This window comes from Hypomesus nipponensis, chromosome 11, assembly GCF_054491055.1.
Source record: "Hypomesus nipponensis isolate SF chromosome 11, ASM5449105v1, whole genome shotgun sequence".
NCBI classification, from domain to species: domain Eukaryota; kingdom Metazoa; phylum Chordata; class Actinopteri; order Osmeriformes; family Osmeridae; genus Hypomesus; species Hypomesus nipponensis.
In genome coordinates, this window is record NC_140371.1 from 19,239,024 (window position 1) to 19,245,000 (window position 5,977).

General features: G+C 50.1%; 1 long non-coding RNA gene across 1 annotated transcript; it reads left to right on the forward strand.

Moving 5' to 3' along the window:
- Positions 1–2,199: 2,199 nt before the first annotated feature.
- LOC146268553 (uncharacterized) lies at positions 2,200–3,846 on the forward strand. The gene is made up of 2 exons (XR_014768916.1): positions 2,200–3,092; positions 3,471–3,846. It is a non-coding gene; the product is annotated as an uncharacterized LOC146268553 (long non-coding RNA).
- The last annotated feature ends 2,131 nt before the right edge of the window (positions 3,847–5,977 follow it).

Sequence of the window (5,977 nt, forward strand, 5' to 3'; positions counted from 1 at the left end):
CCTGTGCGTCATGTGTGTGTGTGTGTGTGTGTGCGCAGAGTAACATCGTCAGCCAGGCTTGCTTTTACCTCCAGATCGTACACGTTGTTCCTGTCCTTCCGTAGGATCCCCCCCCCCCCCCCCAGAGAGCCCCCCCCTCCAGAGAGAACAACAAGCTGCCTCTCAGATTACGGCCGCATCTGTCTTCAAAACTTTCATTTGGCATTAAAAGCTCTGGCGGGCAGTGAGAGAGGGAGAGCGACAGGGCTTAGAAAGCTGAAGTGCTTTTAGGCTGGGGGGAGATTAGGGTGTTGACGGGGTAAATCTTTGGGACATGTGTATGTATGTGCCTAGAGGGGAGTGGGAGGGGAGGGGTAAATGGATGTAATGACTACCTTCGCAGGTGAAGGGGGCTGGGTTTGGGTCGAAACTGGTGCACAGCCTGGGCCGGAGCCAAGTCCAAGAGGGTGTCGGCCATGACAGCTTCACTCAGGGGCTGGGTGGGTTGTGAGCGTGCTCAGAAGGCTCGAGAGAGAGAGTGGCAGCTCTCCCAGAGAAGGAGAAGGTAAATAACAGGTCTAGAGTGACACGGCTGGAATGTGGAAAATGCTCTTAAATAATAAGCCTCTCTCTCTTTCTGTCCCGTCCCGTCCCTCTCTTTCTCTCTCCCCCCCCCTCTCTCTCTCTCTCTCTCTCCCTCCCTCCCTCTCTCTCACTCTCTCTCTCTCTCTCTCACACACACTCTTTCTAGAGCAGGTCATTGGCTATTGGCCTTGGTAGCAGGACTGTGGGAACCTTGGTGAGTCATAAGCATTGTGTGTGTGTGTGTGTGAGAGAGAGAGAGAGAGAGAGGTGATGTAGTACTACGGATGTGGTGTCAGGCTGTCATGTCACCTGGGTGTTTGACAGGATCGCGATGAGATACAAGGAATGAGGGAGGGAGGGAGGGAGGGAGGGAGGGAGTGGAGGAGGGAAGGAAGGAAGGAGGAAAGGGAAGGAGGGAAGGAGGGAAGGAGGGAGGAATAAAAAAATACATTTTTTCATTCTTTTTTTTCATTTTCTTTTCAGGAAAGCCTAATTTTGTATGTATGTGTGTGTATGTGTGTGTGTGTATGTGTGTGTGTGTACATCCACAGGTTAAAGGGGCTGCAGGGTTGAGCTTGATAGACAGCCAGTCAGGCAGGTAGCTGGGGGGAAGGGAGGCAAGCAGCATGAAAGTTTGGGGGCAAATTCACATGACCCTGCTCATCTTCTATGACCTTTGAACCCTGTTTCCAGCAGTTGCACCTGCCACTGCCTTCAGAGAGCGAGAGTGTGTGTGTGTGTGTGTGTGTGTGTGTGTGTGTGAGAAAGAGAGAGTAACAGGTTAAAGAAGGTTAAAGTAGGCTTTGAGTTACACTATCACTCCCCATACATAACTCTTAGGCATTTAAAGATGGTATACATTAACCTGAAGGTTGTTACACACAGTGGGTACTCGAATGACACTACAGTGTCATTTGAAGGACGAGCAAAAGGTCAGTGTGTGTGTGTGTGTGTGTGTGTAGCTGATTGCATGCGTCTGTGTACGCATGCGTGTTTGTGTGTCCGTGTGTGCGTCTCTGAGTGCATGCATCCATGTCCGTGTCCGTTGGGGGTCAGGGTGGAAGTGGCTGTCCGTTGGGGGTCAGGGTGGAAGTGGCTGTTCGTTGGGGGTCAGGGTGGAAGTGGCTGTCCGTTGGGGGTCAGGGTGGAAGTGGCTGTCCGTTGGGCCTGGGGGCACGACACCCCAGTAGGGCAACAAAAGCTCCAGAACAGTATTAGTAACAGGAGAGGCCGGCAGCATACACTGGAAACTTGTACCTCCTTATCTAGAGGGCAAGTGAGTCTCTCTGTATCGCTTTCCCATACATACCTGATCCGTCTGATAAGGGCCTGGTTTTGTCTCAAAGCTCTCGGCTTACTGAAAAATCCCCAAGAAGCTGCCTCGGGGCTAGGGAGAGAGCGAGACGGAGAGAGAGACTAGGAGAGGGAGACTAGGAGAGGGAGAGAGAGAGAGAGAGAGAGAGAGAGAGAGAGAGAGAGAGAGAGAGAGAGAGAGAGAGAGAGAGAGAGAGAGAGAGAGAGAGAGAGAGAGAGAGAGAGAGAGAGAGAGAGAGAGAGGAGAAAGAGAGGTGAGAGAGAGAGAGAGAGAGAGAGAGAGAGAGAGAGAGAGAGAGAGAGAGAGGTGAGAGAGAGAGAGAGAGAGACTATGAGAGAGAGACAGACAGACAGACAAGGAAACAAGGTGACTGTGAGAAGGACCGAGATCACAAATAGGTATGAACTGTTCTAATTACCAGCATGAATCATCTTCACTGTTGTTGTCGAGACAATGAAAGACTCATGATGATCGTGCACATCCACATCCACATAGAGGCTTGAGACATCCATTCATGTGTCTTGCGAGCGTGCTGTGTGTTACTGAATGTGTTTGTTTGACAGATTGGAATCTATGAGATTGGATATGGACATGAACAGAGACTAGGCTCATGACACCTCTTCATACTGTCACTCACTCTGTCATCAAGTCTGTTTTCTCAATGACACACTGACCAACATAGACCACAGCAATGTATGTGTGACACACATACATTACCAGACACCAGACACAGTATATGTGTGCTTGGGTAAGTGCCAGAGAATAGTTTGGGTGAGACGGAGAGAAAAAAAGAGAGAAGGACAAAGAGAAATTACTAAATGTATACAAATTGTGGTAAAGCAAAGTTCATTCTGCCACACAGACAAACAGACAGACAGACAGACAGACAGACAGACAGACAGACAGACACACATACAGACACACAGCCACAGGCAGACAGACATCCAGAGCGACAGATACACACACAGAGACAGATTACGACAGTGACAGACAAACTGACAGACATGCAGACATACAGACAGACTGACAGAGACATTCTGCCAGACAGAAATGTGTGTGACCTTTTTCATTACTTCAACAGACAGATCCAAAATACCATAACAGCTTTTTCTCCTCCAGCTCTCCACCCCTTTTTTCTCACTCAACTGCTTCCCCTATTTTGTTCCGGAACGTTTTGGGCTTTAGGTGTTTTTTTCCCTATCTTCCTGAAAAGGTAAGACGATCTCTCTCTTTTTTCAGTCAGAGAACAATGCCGGAGGAAGGTTGGAGCTGAAACAGACTGCAGCTAAAAAAAGAGAGAGGAGGGGGGGGGGAGAGAGAGAGAGAGAGAGAGAGAGAGAGAGAGAGGAAAGAGAGAGAGAGAGAGAGAGAGAGAGAGAGAGAGAGAGAGAGAGAGAGGAGAGAGAGAAAGACAGAGAGAGAGAGAGAGAGAGAGAGAGAGAGAGAAAGACAGAGAGAGAGAGAGAGAGAGAGAGAGAGGGGGGGGGCGTACAGAAAAGAGAGAGAGAGTTCAACTTCTAAAAACTCAACAGTAAATGATGTTGTTCTCTTCCAAGCATCCCTCTTTGATTTCTGTTTGCAATCACGGCAGCGGTGTCTGAAGCCCTCGTGTTTCCCCATCCTGGCAGAGCTGGAGCCCGTGATTTGACCCTGAGGACTTTGTCAAGTGTCTCTTCATCAGGAGAAGTAAACATGAGTCTCTGGTCTCCCCTCGCGGGCGTCACGGTCAATTCAGACATGTTCAAGCCAATCAGAGTGTGACGATTACCCCCACTGCATTAGACCACCTGGACATCACATCCACTCAAGTCTTGAGTTGCACGGGTCAGGGAATCTGATCAAGGACAATTTCAGCTTTTTGGAGACTTATGTTTTAGATAAAGCCTCTGTTTGACCCTTATACAAGACACAGATAGAGTGGGCTGTATTGAAAAAGAAAGCCTATTAAAAGGACTTTGTCAAATGCACGTCATATAAAGCTCATTGTGAAGACATTTTCTGTTCTGGTGTTTGGAAACCAGACAGTCCAAGGATTAATAGAGAGGTGTTCAATATTCTCCAGCGTCTGTTGGGGAGAGCTGTAGGACTGTACCCTGCTTATGAATAACGATCTAGTAGGATTTCCTTTCAGTCACTTAGACCACTTTTACTACTCCCTATATCGTCATCAGACTCATTGTTTTATGGAGAGCTCAATTGAAATCCCTGTTATAAGTCATCCTTCTTCTTCGGTTTCTCATGCAGTTGCTTCTCATGTGGTTCTATATGAGAAACATCCCCCAAGTCTGGTGTGCAGGTAGACAGGCCAGCCATGACTCACCCCCTGTCAGAACCCCCTCGCTCTGCAGAAATACTCAGGGTCTGAGGCCATGGTCCATTCTCTCCTGTCTGTCTGTCTGTCTGTCTGTCTGTCTGTCTGTCTGTCTGTCTGTCTGTCTGTCTGTGTCAACCTCTGTCTGCCTCTGTCTGTCTGCCTCTCTTTGTCTGTCTGTGTGATGGACTGCCTCTCTCTTGTGCAGCACTAAGATGGGGTTCCTATCAAGACCGGATACACACAAACCCCCCCCCCCTTACCTTCCGCTGCATATTGCTCCACCCCCCCATTTCCCGGGCCAGCCAACACCACCACCCCCCCCCCCCCACCCCTCACACACACATCCCACCTCACCCCCCCTCCCCCCCCCGCCCCCCCCCACACACACACACATCCCATCCCACCTTGACTGTGGCCGGGTGTCAGGTCACCAGTGGTCGTGTTTGATGGAGTCGTGAGTCATGCTTCTATTTCAGGGTGCCTGGCCTTATAAACAATGTGCGTATTCAGTTTCAGACCAAACAAATGAAGGAGCAGCAGAAAATCCATTAGCCATCGATAAACATTGACCAGGGCCTGAACACAGATGCCTTCTCCCACAGCTCCAGCCAGCTCACCCTGCACGCCGCTGGCTGGATGAGGACAGGGAACTCGGGGGAAACTATGAGAAGTGGTTCTCAGGCTACGATGTTGATGTGGTCAACTAATGGCTTTTGTGTGGATACATCTGACTTGTATATATTGGGTATTTTGGTTTGTTTGTCAGGATTTGTCAGCAGATGGTGAACTAGCATATCTGAGAGGAAGACAGATGTTTTATAATTACATTATAGTCTTTGCTTCCTCCTCAAACTTACCTCCTCGCTGGCTAACACGTCTGAGTCAGCTGGTTGACACTAAACTTCATTGGCACCAAGCAGATATTTTCTGTGGTGGCTTGGAGTGGATGAATGAACGTATTTAATGTGTGTTATTGAATGTTAGTGGTGGGATGTGTGTGCCTGGCCAGCTGCTCCAGCTTTGTGTCTCCCTCCCAGGGGAGGCTGAGGGCGCCATGCCCACCCAGGAGAAGACCAGACAGGCCTCGACTCCTCCATCTGCTCCTGGGCCTGGATGTCAGCTGGGGTCTTGGGGCTGGAGCTGAGTGTGTGGGCCTGGGGGTGGCTGAGTCAGTGCCCAGGGGCTGGAAGTGTGGGGAATGGAGCTGGGTTTTGAATCTGGGGCTGGAGCTCTTTGGATCTGGGTCGTGGAGTTGGATCCTGGAGTTGGGTCCTGGATCTGGGTCCTGGATCTGGGTCCTGGATCTGGGTGTGGGTGTTGGGATGTGGGGACCAGGGGCTGTGAACAGTACTGAGGCTGGTGTGGAGGTGTTGCAGTAGCTCAGGGACCTGGGATTAGAGTGTAGGCGCTGTGGTTCTTGGTTCAGGCTTCAGAGCTAGCTGAGGTCAGCCAAAGAGTGGGGTCGGAGCCTGGGTGTGGGCGAGAGTTTGCATGCAAACTGCTGGTGTTCAAAGCCGATTTAGACCAAGAGATACTAGACTAACAGAACTGACAGAGATGTTGGGACAGAACAGTGTCAGGAAGGGGAACCAGCCCAATCTACTGAACGTTTACCTAATGGAGCCTGAGAGGGTGTGGTTTCAGAGTGTAGGGCTGTCTTGGCAGCCCCTTTGTCACTGGTCACCCAGACACTCGTCTGGGACAGTCGTTGATTTGCATGAACGCTAAAATGACAATCACACCTAATGACACACCTCTGGAGAAGTGGTCTCAACCGTTGAAGA